This window comes from Lagenorhynchus albirostris, chromosome 8, assembly GCF_949774975.1.
Source record: "Lagenorhynchus albirostris chromosome 8, mLagAlb1.1, whole genome shotgun sequence".
NCBI classification, from domain to species: Eukaryota; Metazoa; Chordata; class Mammalia; order Artiodactyla; family Delphinidae; genus Lagenorhynchus; species Lagenorhynchus albirostris.
The window spans coordinates 93,091,311-93,110,944 of record NC_083102.1 but is presented as its reverse complement, the minus strand read 5'-3'; the positions used below and the strand labels follow the sequence as shown (position 1 = coordinate 93,110,944).

The window sequence follows — 19,634 nt, the reverse complement described above, 5'->3', positions numbered from 1 at the left end:
AATATTAACCAGAACATCTTTGTATTTGACCAGGTAACAGATGGGGTCCTAGTTATATATGCCAATAACGGCAGACATAGAAAGAAAAAATTCATATAGCTATTCTGTACCTACCTTTATGAACTCTTTATGATAATTCAACTTGCAAATACTTTTTATCTATGGAGTATGTGAAACACCCTCACAGATTTCTATTATTCCTGTCATTGACTCATTTCTATTAAAACTGAGTTATCTTGTCAAAACTCCTGGAAATACTTTCCAAAATTAATTTGCCACAAACAGAATGAGTCAATCAGAGATAAATCACCTGTTTATCTCCGCTGTTACTTACAAAAATAAACTTGCACTCAACTTCCAATATCAAGGACAATCAGAAATACACATATATAGACAGAATAAAGCCCTCAGTATCTTCCTAATTTGAATTGAAGGACTTCCCTGTATTATATTCCTTCTTTAGGAGTACATACTCTCCCACTGAAAATTCTCACATGTCAAAATGAGTGTCCTAGGGCTTCCCTGGTGGTGCAGTGGTTGAGAGTCCACCTGTCGATGCAGGGGACGCAGGTTCGTGCCCCGGCCCGGGCAGATCCCACATGCCGCGGAGCGGCTGGGCCCGTGAGCCATGGCTGCTGAGCCTGCACGTCCGGAGCCTGTGCTCCGCAACAGGAGAGGCCACGACAGTGAGAGGCCCGCGTACTGCAAAAAAAGAAACAAAAAACAAAAAACAAGAGTGTCCTCAAATTATGAGGGTATTATTAACTTAAAAGTAATTTTTAAATATCATAATGCTCTTCAGGGATAAAAAAAATCTATAAAGCTTTAGGGCTACTTTTCACTGCTCTAAAATTGATATAAATCATTCTATTACAGCAAAGTGGAAAACCTATATTTCTAGAATCTTCAACTTCTCCATACAAAGTATAAGAAGGAAAAAAAATGTAGCTTCCTAATTTAACTTTAAATTCCATCATCTAGGAATTTATACTATCATAGTTTTACTCCTTTGGACTTCACTGGTAGTAATTTTCACCTATGAATTCTCTGAAACTGTTTAGTAATAATTATTGCTATGACATACAATTAAACCACATGATATGTCTTTTATACACAGTATAAATCTTTTTTTTTTTTTTTTTTGCGGTACGCGGGCCTTTTACTGTTGTGGCCTCTCCCGTTGCGGAGCACAAGCTCCAGACGCGCAGGCTCAGCGGCCATGGCTCACGGGCTCACGGGACCAGCCGCTCCGCAGCATGTGGGATCCTCCCGGACCGGGGCACGAACCCGTGTCCCCTGCATCAGCAGGCGGACTCTCAACCACTGCGCCACCAGGGAAGCCCCCTCCATATTCTTTATTGGGATCTCTTCTCACTCTAGGCCAGTGCTGCTCAAACACTGCCCCAGGTCATCCTAGAGCAATTCAGTCAAGATTTCTGGGGACAGTTCTTAGGCATCAGGATTTTTTTTTTTTTAAAGTTCTCCAAGTGATTCCAATGTGCAGTCAGGAAAGAAAACCCCTGCTGTTCATCCCCCCCAATAATCTCATCCACTCAGTCATTTTAATTGTCATGTTTATTCCAATAACTTACAAATCTGTATCTCTAGTTCCCACCACCTTGGTCATTCAAAATAAAACAACCACTAAACCACAAAATAAAATTTCATTTTTTAAATCGACACAAAATTTTAAGATATGTTGAAGTTTAAATTATTTCTTTCTAGATTTTTCTGATTTTCTCTCTCTTTTTTGAGGGGTGAAGAACCTGTACTTTGTTCGTATCCCAAAAAACTGATTAGACTCCCTCCTGGGAAATGGAACACGTGCTAGCACGCCTTTCCAAAACTGCAGACATCTGGCGGCAGGGGGTGGGGGGGTCTCAATTCAGAGGTCGTAAGCACTAAAAAAAACAATATGGCTGCAAAAGAATTCATCATTTTCCCATGTCCCCAGACAAAACCTGCTCTTCCTCTCACCGAATGACTGGCAGCTAAAGTAAAAAACTTGGGAATCAGGATTTAATCCTCCATCTTTCACATCCTCACCCTCAGTTATTGGCCAAGTAATATAATTCTAACCCTTTAATAGATAATGAATCTGTTTGCTTTCTCTCCATCCCCATGGCCACTGTGTTCTGTTGCCTGGGGTACCGCAACACCCTCTGAACTGGTCTCCTTGCCTACAGTCTTTACTTGTTCCGCACTACTACCAAAATCATATTTCTAAACACAAATGTTTTTTGTGTACTTAAAACCTTTCAGAGGCTCCTTCCCACCCTTAGGATAGTGTCTGCATTTCACGACATGGTTTCCAAGGCCCTTAGAAACCTCTCCAGATGCTTTCACTGCTCCTGCTGCTGCTAGAACCATCCCCCTCATCACTCATTCACCTCGCTTCAGCAGAGATTTCTTTCTTCGGGGAAATCTTCTCTCGTCTCCCAAAGCCAGGTTAGGTGCCCCTTCCACTCATGGCCATGTCACCACGCAATTACTCTGTTACCGCATCAGTCGCTAACTTGATTGTCTCCCCCGCTACAAGTGAGCGCCTCAGAAGCAGAGGCAATGTCTTATTCTTCATGATTGTCCATGCTTGGCACCTTGTAAGTGCTCAGTATTTGTTGAAATAAACAATGAATAATAGCCCTTGTACTCCTCGCAAATCTTATTAGTGAAATCTGCATTTACCCTCTCCAAGCAACGTTAGGATTCAAGAAAAATAGTTGTTAAAAAGAAGTCTTGCTCACACATGCACAGCAGACCCACGCGCTATCCTGTGGATATTAAAAGACTGGAGTTCTGCCCCTAGGTGCAGCAGAGACTAACGCAACACTGTAAAGCAATTATACTCCAATAAAGATGTAAAAAAAAAGGCTGGAGTTCATTCATCCAACATTTGTAAGTAGTTACTTTCGCTCTGTCCATAATAAGCTTGTATTATGCAGTGTCAACAGTCACCTAGTCATCTTAAATTAAGAAATATTACAGTATGAAATCTGTCATTTAATATAAATAACAGCTACCATTACCATTCTGTAAGCACTGTGCTCAGCAGCTGACACATATTGTCTCATTTAATCTCCACAATCAAGCTCTGAAGCAGATCATTTTACAACTTCTCAGAGGAAGAAACCAAGGCTTGCGAAGGGTAAGCACCTAGACTACAACAATACGGTTAGGATGTGTTAGCCAGTATCCCACCCTTATAGCAGAAGAATAAACCGAACATGAAACTTGTACTTAATATTGCCATTTCATGTCCAATCTTGCTCTAATAAGTGACAGAACACAAAGTTAAGGCTGCTGGGGTGAGAAACGCCTCCGAGTTGATAAATCAGTGTGTATCCATGGAACATAGCCCCATGCCAAAGAGGATGCTGAAAAGCTTACTGAGGATCCTGTGCCCAGCAAAATGGAGTTTGAGGCCCTGAGCAGGTACACCAGCCCAGTGAACCCGGCTGTCTTCCCCCATCTGACCGTGGTTGTTGGCCACTGGCATGTTCTTCACTGCCTGGTTCTTAGTTTATGAGGTCACCTCCACCAAATACACTTGCGATATCTACAGAGAGCTCCTCATAATCTTTGGTGGCCTCACTCTTCATGGGCTTTGGAGTCCTCTTCCCGCTGCTCTGGGTCGGCATCTATGTATGAGCTCCCAAGGGTCCCAACCAGGCGGCTTCACTGAATCCCTGCTTTTGTAAATTATTTATTTTACTATGCTGGAAGTGTCCCACCTGCTGCTCACAATAAAGGCAGATTTGTGACAAAAAAAAAAAAAAAAGCTTACTGAGTTCTTTGAGTGCAATGTAAATGAGTTTGAAAATGTAGTATAAAATGTACCTCTGGGGCTTCCCTGGTGGCGCAGTGGTTGAGAGTCCGCCTGCCGATGCAGGAGACATGGGTTCGTGCCCTGGTCCGGGAAGATCCCACATGCCGCGGAGCGGCTGGGCCCGTCAGCCATGACCGCTGAGCCTGCGCGTCCGGAGCTCTGTGCTCCGCAACGGGAGAGGCCACAACAGTGAGAGGCCCGCATACCACAAAAAAAAAAAAAAAAAAGTACCTCTGGTTAACAATCATATGTCCTACATTTACCATATCTTAGAGGCAAACCAGATTCCTAAAAGTCCATATTAATTGGGGAGGGGGGTCTCTGGTTAAATAGTCTAGCATATTAAAATAGCTAAAATACACTGAGTTCACCCTCCTGAAAAATGCAATTAGCTACTAGCTTCTTTGGCTTGAAAACCTTGTCTTGTTGAAAATTCTTTCATTTTCTCCACATAACCTTTTAAAGGAATTTAATTATGAAATCCAACTGTAAAGAAACTTATTGAAATAGCCTGCAGATTGTTTTATTTGCTACACCTCCCTCACACCTTAATTAACCAAAATAATATTAGCTCTCCAGTTATTATTACATAAATTAGTAACCTGGCCAAAATGATTCCCAGCTACTAAACACTTCATGCTCCTCGAGGCTAGCCTCTCTCTATTTTAATGGCTCTAAGATTAAACAATTCATTTTCATCTCACTATCTTTAGGATCCCATATATTGTGTAAGATATACAGTAAATCTTTCATTCATCCAATAGACCTTTATAGGCTTATTATATGCCAGAAATTGTCTTCTACTTACTCAAAAAAATACTTATTAAGCATCTATGTGCTGAGGATTTAATGGTAAACAAGATAGCCAGGGTTTCCTAACTTTGTATGCCAAGTCCTAAGGCAGGACCTAGACATCTGTATTTTTTGGTGTCTCTGAGATTTTACTAATTATCATAGATCAGCGATTGTCAGTAGCAAGGGTCAGCAAACAATGGCCTGAAGGCCAAATACAGCCTGCTGCCCATTTTCATAGGACCACAGAGAAGAATTATCTTTACATATTTACATGGTTTTTAAAAATCAAAAGAAAAATATTTCATAATAGATGAAAATTATATGAAACTCAAATTTCAGTGTACATAAATTTTATTAGAACATGATCATCTGATTACATCTATGTCTGCTTTTGCACTACAAAAGTTTAGTTGTTGTCTAAATGTCCATTGACAGATGAATGGATAGAGAAGATGTGGTATATATATAATGGAATACTGCTCAGCCATGAAAAAGAATGAAATAATGCCATTTGCAGCAACATGGACGGACCTAGAGATTGTCATACTAAGTGAAGTCAGTCAGACAGAGAAAGACAAATATCATATGATATCACTTATATGTGAAATCTAAAATATGATACAAATGAACTTATTTACAAAACAGAAACAGACTCACAGACATACAAAACAAATTTATGGTTACCAACGGGGAAAGGGGGTGGGAGAAGGATAAATTAGGAGTTTGGGATTAACAGCTACAAACTACTATATACAAACTACTATACATAAACAACAAGGTCCTACTGTATAGCAGAGGGAACTATATTCAATAACTTGTAATAAGCCATAATGAAAAAGAATATATATATATACATATATATATATATCTGAATCACTTTGTTGTACACCAGAAATTCACACAACATTGTAAATCAACTATGCTTCAATAAAAAAATAAAATTAAAAAATTTATTGGTTGTGATAGAGGCCACATGTGGCTCTTTCACTCTCACTGCTTTGCACACCTGCTTGTTGTACTATGAATCACAGTGATGCAGTTATAACTTAACAGCATTTCAAATATCATATGTATTACCTTACCATAATTTTTTTTATTACCAGTGCATACCCATCATACCAAAACAAGAGAAGTGTGCCATACTTTCAGCACACACTGGAAGATGGACCATGCTGTTACTGAATTAGATGACAAAGCACTTTATTATTCAATGACACTCTATCTATACTAAAAGAATACAATATATGCCAGATTCATCACAGTATTCCCAACTCACAGAAAATCCAGTGGGCAGAAAATATTACAAAGTCAAAACAGGCTATCTCATCACAGCAGAATTTCTTCACCGAAGTAAAAAATAAATAAATAAATAACAATGAGACTGTAACCAAAGTGAGTTTGTAAGTGGTTCACTTGTTAGCCAAGCAAGGAGGGACATTTACCAATGGTAACTTAAGTCATGTTTGATTGCAGCAGCTGAAGCAATGGGTCCAGAGAAAATAAACTTGTTTAGTCTTGGTAAGAACAGTTGTTCAAAGAGTTGAAGACACTGGGAGCAATATCAATATAGTCAATTTAAAAATGAGACAAATTATTTTGAGAGGTTTCCTTTGGCTTCGGTGAGATGACAGATGTCATGGGTACTGCTCAGTTGTTCTTTATACCAGGAGTCAATGCCAATTTTGAAGTGACTGAAAAATTAGCCTATATGAAAGGCTGCACAAAACAACTACAAACAAGAATATTCACACGAATTAAAAAAAACAATAATTCAATACAACTTAAGTGGAATCTGCTAAGATGTATTACAACTTAGGGTGGTAAAAATTATGTGTGGAGCAAAAAAAGACTTGGCTGGACAAAGTTACAGAGCTTGTAAAAATGTATGGTTAAAGCCTATGGTTATTCACTGTATTATTCATCAGGAATTCACTGAAGTTATTCACGGAGGAAAATATTTGAATCTCTCATGTGACATTAAACCAATAGTGTTAATAGTAATCTTCATCTGCTCTGTGAGCTTAACCATTGTTAGTCCTATGAAGTTTTCTCAGAAATAGAAGCTGAATAGCCTGACTCATTCTACCACACAGCAATTCTATGGCTTAACAGTATAAAGTTCTACTGTGATTTTTTTAAGCTCAGGGTCAGGAATGAGTCTTTTCTGAATTTAAAAAAAAAAAAAAAAAAAAACCCCAACCCCCAACCACTACCATTGACCACTGAATAGCTTTGGAAATTAGCTTTTCCTGTGGATTTGATAATCTTTTTCAATGAATTCTACCTAAAATTACAAGGCAAAATAGCACATACATGCCAAATTTTTATAACAGTAAAGTCATTTCAATGACAATTAATGTTAAGTCATTTCAATGAAAACTAATGTTGTTTGAATCAAAAGTAAGGTTGGGCTACTTTACATATTTCCCATGATGGCAAAGGTTAAAACAAATAGTGAGATTTCATCCCCACACAAATTTACAGCAGATATATTTTGTGAGCTCAAACTACAGCAATGTTTTTCAGACTTCGATGCAAGTGCAAAGGAAATTTCCATATTTCAAAATCCTTTTAACTGTGCAATTAAGGAGCTTCCACCTAACTTTCCATTCTAAGTGATTAATCTGCAATATAATGACATGTAAAAGGAAAACATCAGGAGAAAAAAATCTAATAAATTCTATAAATGCCTTCCAGGCAATGAATATGCTCAATTAAAATCAGAAGCTTGTGGATTGATAGCACTATTCGGCAACACCTTACTGTGTGAAAAGACATTTTCAAAGATGAAATATGTAAATTCTTATCACAGGTCAGCATTAAGCGATAAACATTTACAATCAATTCTGATGACAGGGAACAATAACTTTGCACCCCAATTAAGTGAAATGTTATCCCCCCAAAATAATTATACTTTTCTCATTCGCAAATCTGTATTACCAAAAATACTGTTCTCAATTAGTATTATTTTAATTTAATCAAAATCTTGCGGAAATTCGTTTTTTTTCGTATCGTATAAGTACTTACATAGCATCTTCAACTTCACCTCTTGACCTCCAAAGCCTAAATTTGCTTTTTACCAAAAAAGTTGGCCAACCCTTGCTCAAGAGAGTTAGTGGTAAAGCACCCCACAATCTCCAAGGAGCAGTAACTGTTTATATTTTCCAAAAGTAGAATAGGTTACAAAAGTATAAAAATACAAAATGATCACAGATTATAACTGCTATAAATTAAAAACTCTAAGTATAACCTTGCCTAAAAGAGGAACAAGAGACAATATACCTCCTAAGACTCTTACCAAAAGATTCTGACACGGATTATGACTTTAGGAATGATGAAGAAAGAACCTACTGAGGTTCAATGGGGCTCACAGCCTCCACAAAGACTTCAGGGTCCCACTCATGGTTGAAAATCCAGGGATTCCAAGTAACAAAGAGAAGGTAAGCAGAATCTAGTGGCCTGGAAATTAGGGTCCTCCCCATTTATGTGGGCACCATGCTCATCTCCTGGATTTATATGGAACTCAAAGGAGAAGGCAGGCACCAAAATAATGACTGAAATACAATTTACCAAGATGGGGTAAAGGTTCAGAGCCAAATCTGAGTTAATGTAAAAAAAAATTACATTTGTGGACAAGAGTCGTAACTGCTATGTGGCATGGCCGACTTCCTAACCACGTGAGGATTGAATGGAATAAATTATGTATTTAACAAAGTGCCGGTCCCCAAAAGTCTTAGCTATTTATTAATATTTATCCAGCCTGTTTCTGGATAAATCTCCTGCTTCTACTCTCCTTTCTCATTTCTGCCTCCTGTGCTCCTTGTCATTCCCCAGAGTTGCCAACCATCTTTTACATTTCTGTGCATCAGTACATAATGTTCCTTCTCCCTGAAATTAACATTTCTCCCTTATCTCCTAGTTATTTTACTTTACCCTTCAACCTCCATCCTTTCTCAGCCTGCTCTGCCCTGCTTGGTGCTCTGGACACTGACCCAATGGGCTGCAGTCCCAGTTCCCTTGCCAGCTGACTTTTCATTAGGTTTAGCCAATGGGAGGCACCAATGGGAAGAGAAAGAGTTCACAGAATTTCTTCGCAGCTCCCTCATAGCTTAAGCACTGTACCTCTGGAAGTAGCCAGGTGTCTCCACGACTACAGCGTCAACCAGGCAGTGCCTCTTCTGCAGTTTCAGCTCTCACTGGGCTCCAAGAACTCTACTTCCTTCTTGTCCCTTTGGCCCTATGGAGAGATAATAGTCTCCCACTTTTCCTACCTCTTTATCTGTTCTTTGCAACTGCCTCACCGTTGTATGTAGTATCTCCATTTGAAGTATCACGGCTGAATTTGTCTTTTGCTGACCCTCTGATTGATAAATCTGCCTAGAGCATTCTTATTCAGCCTTCTGCATTCAGTTTGAATAGATGCACCTCCATGAAACGCTATTTGACAACATTTTCCCCAGGATGAGCTGGCTACTCCCTTGTTGGTTTTCTTCTCACACTTCCTTCATCACATTGTGATTGATTTTACATATCCCCAATAGACAGTCAGCTCCTTAAGAAACAGAATCATATCTTGTTTACTGATAAATCTCTGGCACCTTACATGTAGTATGGAGAAAGGATGAGAGGAAAAAACTGTAAATATCCTTATTTATTCTTTGACAGGGATCAAGGCAGAAGAGAGCTGGAAAATGTCCTAAAATAAGAAATATATCTATCAATAGAGCTACCCAGCCTGGTCTTATTTATTTTCCTCAATGTAGCTCTTTTTCTTTTTTTTCTTTTTTCTTTTTTAAAGATCTAATCGGCTCTATTAGGCAATTCATGAACTGGGCAGCATCTTATTTAGCAACTAGAAGGGTGTTCCCAGTGGTTGTACAAAGTGAAAGGTTTTTTTTAAAATTGAGGTATAGCTGATTTACAATAAGTTTCAGGTGTACAACAGAGTGATTCACAATTTTTAAAGATTATACTCCATTTACAGTTATTATAAAACATTGACTATATTTCCTGTGCTATACAATATATCCTTGTAGCTTATTCATTTTATACATAGTACTTTGTACCTTAATTTCCTACCCCTATCCTCCCCTTCCCCCTTTCCTCTCCCCACTGGTAACCACTACTTTGTTTTATATATCTTTGAGTCGGTTTATGTTATGTTATATTCACTAGTTTATTTCATTTCTTAGATTCCACATATAAGTGATAACATATGGTATTTTTCTTTCTCTGCCTGACTTATTTCACCAAGCATAATGCCCTCCAAGTCCATCCATGTTATTGCAAATGGTAAAATTCCACTCTTTTTATGACAGAGTAGTATTCCATTGTGTATATACACATCTTCTTTATCCATTCATCTACTGATGGATACTTAGGTTGCTTCCGTATCTTAGCAATTGTAAATACCGCTGTTCTGAACACTGGGATGTTCATATTAGTGCTTTTGTTTTCTTCAGATATATACCCAGGAGTGGAATTGCTGGATCATACAGTAGTTCTATTTTTATTTTTTTGAGGACCCTCCATACTGTTTTCCACAGTGGCTGTACCAATTTACCTACCTACCAACAGTGTACAAGGGTTCCTTTTCCTCCACATTCTTGCCAACATTTGCAATTTGTGGTCTTTTTGGTGCCTGCCATTCTGACATGTGTGAGGTGATATCTCCTGGTAGTTTTGATTTGTATTTCTCTGATTATTAGTGATGTTGAGCATCTTTTCATGTGCCTATTGGCCATCTGTATGTTTTCTTTGAGAAAATGTCTATTCAGGTCTTCTGTCCATTTTTTAATTGGGCTGTTCATTTTTTGGATATTGAGTTGTATGAGCTGTTTATATATTTTGGAGATTGATCCCTTGTCGGTTGCATCATTTGCAAATCTTTTCTCCCATTCAGCAGGCCGTCTTTTTGTTTTGTCAAAGGTTTCCTTTGCTGTGCAAAAACTTTTAAGTTTAATTAGGTCCTATTTGCTTATTTTTGCTTTTCTTTCCTTTGCCTTAGGAAACAGATCCAAAAAAATATTGCTACGATTTACCTCAGAGTATTCTGCCTACGTTTTCTTCTAGAAGTTTTATGGTTTCCAGTCTTACATTTAGGTCTTTAATCTATTTTGAGTTTATTTTTGTATATGATGTGAGAAAAGGTCCTAATTTCATTCCTCCATGTGTAGCTTCCAGTTTTTCCAGCATGTCTTATTGAAGAGACTGTCTTTTCTCCATTGTATACTCTGGCTTCCTTTGTTTGATTAATTGACCATAACTGTGTGGGTTTATTTCTGGGCTCTCTCTTCTGTTCCGTTGATATATGTGTTTGGTTTTGTGCCAGTATCATACTGTTTTGGTTACTGTAGCTTTGTAATATAATCTGAAGTCAGGAAGAATGATATCTCCAGCTCTGTTTTCTTTCTCAAGATTATTTTGGCTATTTGGGGTCTTTTTTGTTTCCATACAAATCTTTAAATTATTTGTTCTAGTTCTTTGAATAATGCTATTGATATTTTGATAGGGATTTCACTAAATCTGTAGACTGCCTTGGGTAGTATTGTTATTTTCACAATAATAATTCTTCCGATCCATGAATATGGTATATCTTTCCATCTGTGTGGCACTTTTTTCTAAAAATTCTTTCTCAGGATCTCAAAACAAATATAAAAAGGAAAGCAGAAAATAGTGATAGACACCAAAAGAGCTTCAACAGGAGCCTGAGACAAACCTAGTATCTCCAATTTTGTCAGAAGTTAGTGACTGAAGTGGAAAAAAAGAGACGGGGAAAAAAGGATTCAGATGCATTCATGTTTGATATTGATGAAGCTGACGATAGTTATATTTCTTGTACTTAAGATGTTGTAATATTATGACGAATTGATAGAAAATATCAAATTTTATATCATATGTGGCAAAAACAAAAAATCCAAAAACCTAACAAAATATATCTTGAAATGAGTAAGATATAAAAGCAGAAAAACTGATACCAGTTTTGCTTAAAAACTGAGTTTATCTTTACTACAAGAGAAATTATCTTTACTATAAGAGTTATTTACTACAAGAATAAATATCTGAACCCAGTTTCAGAAAACTGATTTGGGTTTTTTGTTGTTGTTTGAGTTTGTGTTTGTGTTTGTTTTGTTTTGTTTTTACCCATTCATTAGGTATCCTTCAAGCTCAGTGTGTACACAAATTACCTAGGGATCTTATTACAATGAAGACTGATTCACTAAGTGTGAGATGGGATCTGAGACCCTCCACGTCCATCAAGCTCCCAGGTGAGACCTATGTTGCTGGTCTGTTAGTACACTCAGACTACTCAGACGAATCCTTATGAAAAAATGATCTGTTCCTGTTCTTATGGTTTCATTTTAAAAATGTTTCCCAAGGCTTGGCTGCATCAGAATCACCTGGCAGCTTGGGAAACCATAGATTCTTGTATCTTGACTGTGGTGGTAGTACATATGTGGTAACATTGCACAGAACTAAAGACATACACGTAAGTGCATGTAAAAATAGTGAAATTGGATCTCTGCGTTATTTCTTCCAAGTGCATGTGAATCTACAATTATCTCATAACAACAACAACAAAAAAAACCCAGTAAATCCCCCACAAAACACAGATTGCTAGGCTCTATCCCCAGAGTTTCTGATTCAATAGATCTGGGATGGTGCCTGATAATTCACATTTCTAACAAGTTGCCAGGTGATGCAGCAAGTCTAGAGACTACACTTTGAAAACCACTGATGTCAAATAATGGTTTTCTTCTCTGGCTGCACATTACAATCACCTGGGGAACTTTTTGAAAACTCTCAATGCCCAGTCCCATCATAGAACAATGAAATAATAATTTCTGGGCATGAAACTTGAGTATTAATATTTTAAAAAGGCTTCTTGGATGATTTCAATGTGAAGCTAAGACTGAGAACCACTAATATAAAAATTTAAATCTCCATTTCCTCAATCATAATCCCTGTCATTTCTGAAAGAAGTACAAGTGTAGCAAATTTTTCATAGGTTTAAAAAATAAAGACAGAGGGCTTCCCTGGTGGCGTAGTGGTTGAGAGTCTGCCTGCCGAAGCAGGGGACACGGGTTCGTGTCCCGGTCCGGGAAGATCCCACATGCCGCGGAGCGGCTGGGCCTGTGAGCCATGGCCGCTGAGCCTGCGCATCCGGAGCCTGTGCTCCGCAACGGGAGAGGCCACAACAGTGAGAGGCCCGCGTACCGCAAATAAATAAATAAATAAATAAAGACAGAAAATAAAAGATGAGTTGACAAAGCTGCCATTAAATAGAACTACGTTTTCATCCCAAACTCTAAATGTGATGTCAGCTAGTCATTAAAAACTGCTTACAAATGTTTTGTTAACAAAATTAAGAGGTTTTCTAAAAACAGCATGTGGAACTCTGATCACAGTTATTACCTAACTCAAAAGGGTGTTATGTGAATTAACAAGATAATGCTTATAAAGGCTTGGAGAATCTCAGAAGGATAGTGAAAAAAATACAATCACACTATTATTAGTACATTATGCTGAATCCCAAAATAAAGCTAATAATCCATTCAAGGAAACAGTAACACAATTTGTTTACTTTTTAAAAGGGGGTAAATAAACATATATATTTTCATGTGGAATCATAAAAATTTGACCAAAAGAGATAAATTATTGTCATATTTCAGGATGGAAAATACTTTTTAAGCATAAAAACAATAAAAGAGGTCAAAAAAGAAAAATTATCAAATTTAATATCTATACATAACATTTTGTACATCACAAACCTAAATAGAATTTTAAAACAGACTGAGAAAGAGTAGTTACAACAACTGTAAGATGGACATGATATTGTCAACCTGCAAAAAGCTCATAAGAAGACTCACACCACAACAAAGAACACAGGTAATTCATTACTTATTTAATAAATGAGAAAAACATTCATAATCACTAATAAGGTAACAAATGAAAATAAAACAATAATGAGTATGATTCACCTACCAGATAGGCAAAGATTTTTTTAAACGATGTATAACTTATAAGAAAGAAGTTGACATGAAAAGTATTATCTGTTACTCTTCCTAGATCCCCATTTAAATGGATTTATTTAGTCATTAATTTTTATATATTAGAAATCATTTTAAAAAGAAGAATAAGGACAGTACTGGAATAAAGGACACTGGAAGAGAAATGTTAAGGATTTTCTGCCAAGTATATTCTAAATGAACCAAAATAAATGAAATCACTGGAGATCCACTGAAAACTCACAACTTGAAAACAACACTGATAAAAATATAAGAAGACCTTGTTAAGGAATGAGATGATGATACAACAGGTGGGGAGCAAGGGGCACAGCCTTCATTTGCAACTAAGAATAAGCAATATTTGAAAGCAGGGCTTGGGGAGGGAGCCCCAGAATTTGTGCACTGACACCATCAAACAAAAAGAAGAAAAGGAAAAAGAATGAAATTGAAGAGACGTAATAAATAAGGAAGACAGAGACCCAAAATAAAGATAATTTGGTATTTCTAAAAATAGATAAAAAGATAATGGAAGTTCACCTTCCTAATTTAAAAAAATTGTAAATTTAAAAGACTCAAACACTGATAAATGAAGACCATCCTAAAAATATTCTGCTACAAATTTTAAGAAAAAGAAATCACCATTTTGATAAAGATGAGATTCTTTAAAAAAAAGAACCTGAGTTAAATTGAAGTAAGAAAAAGAGGATCAATCATCAAACACACAAAATTAGAGAGACCTGGTGACAGAGGTGATTCATAAAACAAGAGAAAACATATTTAGAGCAATGATCATTAATTAAGCCAAATACCTGAATAGACAAATAACTATTAGAAACTAAAACTTACCCCCAAGAAAAGGCACTGCAACCAGATAGTTTTTTGAAAAGATTTCTTTTATCAACATTCAAAGAAAATATACTTCTTCTGTTACATAAAGAAGTACAACTTCAACACTGCTAAGAGACTAGCTCTTAATGTACTCACTACAAAAAAGAATGATAATTATGTGACATCATAGAGGTGTTAGCTAACACCAACTATGGTGATGATCTCATTGCAATACATAAATTCATCAAATCAACACATCATACCCCTTAAACGTACACATTATATGTAAATTATATCTAAATATATAAATAATTTAAAAAGAAGATAAAAAAGAAATTCAAAACAATAGAAATGGAAAAGTGCCTAATTTGATCCCAAAATCTAGCACTGCCCTCATACTACAACCTAAAACACAATAAAGAAAACCAATGACTCTTAGAAAAACATGTAAAAAATTTAAGCACAATGCTACCAAATTAGATAAGCAGCTTTTAAAAAGAAAAATCAACTGTGATTGAAGACAACTGGTCCCAGAAATATTTGAATAACTCAATATTAAGAAATCTATTATACTAATACATTAATCAGTAAGTGAGAGAGAAAATTCTTGCAAAACAATGTATATGTTTAATGCAATTCCTAATAAAACATTAAAGGGATTTTTTCACTCGAAAAAAATAATTTTACCTATTTTGAAAGAAGTCACCAACAAAAATATCAAAGTAAAAGATAAAAAGGAAAAACAAGGGGTAGATGTTCACCACAGAATGTTAGAGCACATTATGAGTCACAGAGTAACACAGATTTGAGAGGAGATAAGAGTACAGAGAATAGAGAGGTCAGAAAAAAGTCCAACATATGTAAATTTAATATATGATAAAATTAACACTTTGAACAGTGGACAAAGAATAAATTGTTTAATTAAATATTCTGAAATAATTAGTATATTATTAAGAGAGAAAAAATTGTTAAAATTTACTTCATATTACATACCAAAATAAATTATAGATGAATTTTAAACTCAAAAAATGGGAAAACAAAAGTATGTCTGTAATGGGAAAAAATTAATTACTCTAAAAATATAAATTTTAAAGAAAAGTGATAGATTTGATTACATTTTAAAAAATCAAAATATTATACATAAATTAAACCACCACAAACAAAATTCACATGCAAATAACATCAGAAAAATATTACAACTGTATATCAAAAGATTAATACCCTCAACGTATGAAAAGTTTTACAAATCAATAAGAAATTAACTCCACAAATGGTTAACTGAACAAAAAATTCAAATGAATTCACTAGCCAATCGCCAACAGAAAAATCACAGCATAGAGAAAGCAGAGCAGGTAAACCTCTAGGGTTGGGCTAGAGTATGGCACAGTCACAAACAGCAAGTGCTGACAACAGCTAGAAAGAGTGTGACAGGACACTAAGAACTGAAACAGGAAAGATAAGCAGAGGACAAATCCCTTCTATGACATGTTAAGGAGCTTACATTTAAACTCAAGTGATAAAGATGTGCCATTGATGCTTTTCAATGAGATCAGGGACAATAATCAAATACAAAAATCAAATCCATACAAACTTTTAGAAAAACCCATTGGGTAATTTCCATCTTTTATTTTCTAAAAAATCTTTGACAGAGTTATACACATGCCTATTCAACACAGCCTCATTTTTAACACATGGGACATTAAAAATCATGTTTTTGAAGGATCCTTAATATGACAGATGTACCAGATAAAGAAAAACTGAAGATATATTTACATTTATATGCATATACATATACATACATATACACATCTCTACAAATCTAGGAATACAAATAAACACACAGATAGATATACACATTATACAGAAACAGATGCACACACACATAAAAAAGAGAAAGACCTGACTGGAAAAAAATGCACACAAATTTTAGTAGTAGTTATATTATCTCTTGAATGGCGGATTTCAACTAATTTTTCTTCTTTAATTTTATTATCTATAAAAAATTAACGTTAAGTTATCAAAAGGGTCTACAACATATAATCAAATATTTATAAAAGTCTAAGTACAGCCTATGAGGTAGATGCTATTTTACATCGCTTTTACAGCTGAGAAGCTGAGGCACAGAGAAGTTACATAACTTTCTCACTGTCATACAACCAGAAAATTGTGGAACCTAAATTCAAACCTAGACAATCTGGCTACATAGTCTGCTTTTAACCACTACCCTATCATTCTTTTCTCTACGTTAGGAATGAAAACAAAACAATGGGTACAACAAAGTTGTTATTTTTTAATTATGAGACAATATGCTTAACTTTATGACAATAAATTAGAGTACTTAGAATACAAGGGCAAAGTTCTAGGAAAAATATAACTCAATAAAACTGACTTAAAAAGAAATAGAAAGTTTGTATAGATCTTTAACCAAAAAATAAGTCTGTAACTTAAAATCCATCCATCCAAAAACCATTAAGCCCATATGGTCTAACAGATTGTTTCCACCAAACTTTTAATACTCAGATAATTCTAACCTTCTAGAGAAAAGAAAAGTAATGGATAGTCCCTATCTCATTTTATGAGACTTACATAATAACATAAAAACCAAAACCAGACAAGAACAATATGAGAGAAGAAAATTCTGAGCCAGCTTACTTATGAAAATTGATGTAAAAATCCTATATGAAACTCTAGAAAAATAAATTGATAAGTGTGGAAAAACAATACATTATTACCAATGGGTTCTCCTGGGAATGCAAAGATGATGTGATATTAGAAAATCTATTTATATAATTCAGTTTCTAGCAATATCAGGCAAAGTTGAAGATACACACACCTATAACCCAGAAATTCTACTCTCAGTTATAGATTTCAGAGAATTTCAGACATATGAACAACAAAAATAATATATAGGAATGCTCATAGCAATGTTATAAAAGTAAAAAAATAGGAAACAATAGGGCTTCCCTGGTGGCGCAGTGGTTGAGAGTCCGCCTGCCGATGCAGGGGACACAGGTTCGCGCCCCGGTCCGGGAAGATCCCGCATGCCGCGGAGCGGCTGGGCCCGTGAGCCATGGCCGCTGAGCCTGCGCGTCCGGAGCCTGTGCTCCACAACGGAGAGGCCACACAGTGAGAGGACCGCGTACCGCAAAAAAAAAAAAAAAATGGGAAACAATACATGCATCTTTCAACAGGTGAATGGTTAACAAATCATGTCATACTGAAGGAATGGAATAATGCAAGGCATGAAAAATGCATGTATTATAACTACATGTATTAATACAGATAAAACTCATAAAAATTAGGTTGAAAGAAAAGAAGGCAATTTTCAGAATGCTGTATCAGTACATTATTTATGTAAGTTTTAAAAATATGTGAAACAGTACTAGATAGTCTATAAAGATGTATACCTATGTAATACAAGGATAAAAGTATTCATGATATTGATAACACCAGACTTAGGATGGTGTTCATCCCTCTATGGCAGAGGAAAGGGAATGAGAGGTCACCTGGATGCATTCTTCCACCCATGCTTTGTACACACCCAGTCGTAGAATGCTCAAGCCCTCTCCTCCCCATTCTCCCTTCTTCACCTAGCAAACTCTACTCAGTCTTCAAGGTTAAGATCAAATTTTATTTCCTATTGGAAGCCTTTTCTGACTCCCTGGGTTACTTGCTCTTCTGGGCTCCCACAGTTCTCTGTACAAATCACAATTAAAGCAGTAATCACATAAATTATTTGTATATCAAAATCCTGTCTTCCCTGCTATGGCTCCTTAAATGAATTCTGGAGGATACCACTAAAAGAAATTCAATTAAATTCAGCAAATACCTCGTTAGAGCCAAGTACTATGAGCCTAATCCTTGGCTGGTGCTATGTTGCTAAACACATTATATGGTTCCTGCCTTCAAAAAGATTACATTTACAAAAGAGGGGGGGAAAAGGACAAAACAATATATATAGAACTTTTAGAGAACTATGCAATCAAACACTACTGTGTATTATGTAAAGAGGAAAGAGAAATTTTTGAGGGTCATGAAGGAAGTGGAATTCAAGCTGGAACTCCGAGAAAGGAAAAGGCCAATTGAGAAATATAGAGTGATGTTGATTGGGTCTTTGGAGACACTTTACAACCAGGGTCAGCTAACTTTTTCGGTAAAGGGCTCATTGTAAATATTTTCAGCTTTGCAGGGCATACAGTCTCTGCCAAGACTCTTCTGTTATAGGACAATAGCAGACGTAGATAATACATAATCAAAGGAGTGTGACTACGATTTCATAAAACTTTATTTATTAACACTAAAATTTAAGCTTCACATAATTTTCATGAATTACAAAATTTTTTTCTTCATTTGATTTTTCTTAACTATTTCAAAATGTAAAAACTATTCTTGGGTTTCCCTGTGGCCCAGTGGTTAAGAATCTGCCTGCCAATGCAGGGGACATGGGTTACAGCCCTGGTCCGGGAAGATCCCACATGCCGCGGAGCAACTAAACCCATGTGCCACAACTACTTAGCCTGTGCTCTAGAGCCCACAAGCCACAACTACTGAAGCCCATGCGCCTAGAGCCCGTGCTCCGCAACAAGAGAAGCAACCGCAGTGAGAAGCCCGTGCACCACATGGAAGAGTAGCCCCCGCTCGCCACAACTAGAGAAAGCCCGCGTGCAGCAATGAAGACCCAACGCAGCCAAAAATAAATAAATAAAATCAATAAATTTATTTTTTTTAAAAAAACCATGCTTAGCTCACATGCCACATAAAATCAGGCACAGGATGGATTTGGCCCATGGGCCATGGTTTGCCAACCCCTGCTCTAAAGGACTAGCAGCTGCAATACAGAAAATAAAATAAATCAGCCTGAGGGTGGGATCAGTATTAAAAACTGGTAATGGATGCTAAACTAGGGAAGGTGAAGATAGGCCTGCATAGTAAGGGCCTTACAAATATCAAGGTAAAATAAACATACTAATAAATAATGCCAACAGAAATATCAATGAGGCTAAGTTCTATGAAGTCATGTGGGTAGAAATACATCCCACCTTATATTCCTCATCTTCATCCATAAAATAAGAGGTTCTGAATGAGTGATCTCTCAAGTCCCCTTTCTTCTCTGTTACTCTGTTGCCTACAAATCACAAGAAAGGTAGCTTTCAACTAAGTATAACGTCCTTAGTGAC

At 36.4% G+C, this 19,634-nt stretch overlaps 1 protein-coding gene and 1 pseudogene across 2 annotated transcripts in view; one reads left to right on the top strand and one right to left on the bottom strand.

Annotated features, from left to right (window-relative positions):
* Positions 1-19,634, bottom strand: part of SUGCT (succinyl-CoA:glutarate-CoA transferase) — a 684,774-nt gene that overhangs the window by 516,597 nt on the left and 148,543 nt on the right. The gene's annotated exons all lie outside the window — the stretch shown is intronic.
* LOC132524389 (transmembrane protein 258-like) lies at positions 3,410-3,648 on the top strand (annotated as a pseudogene).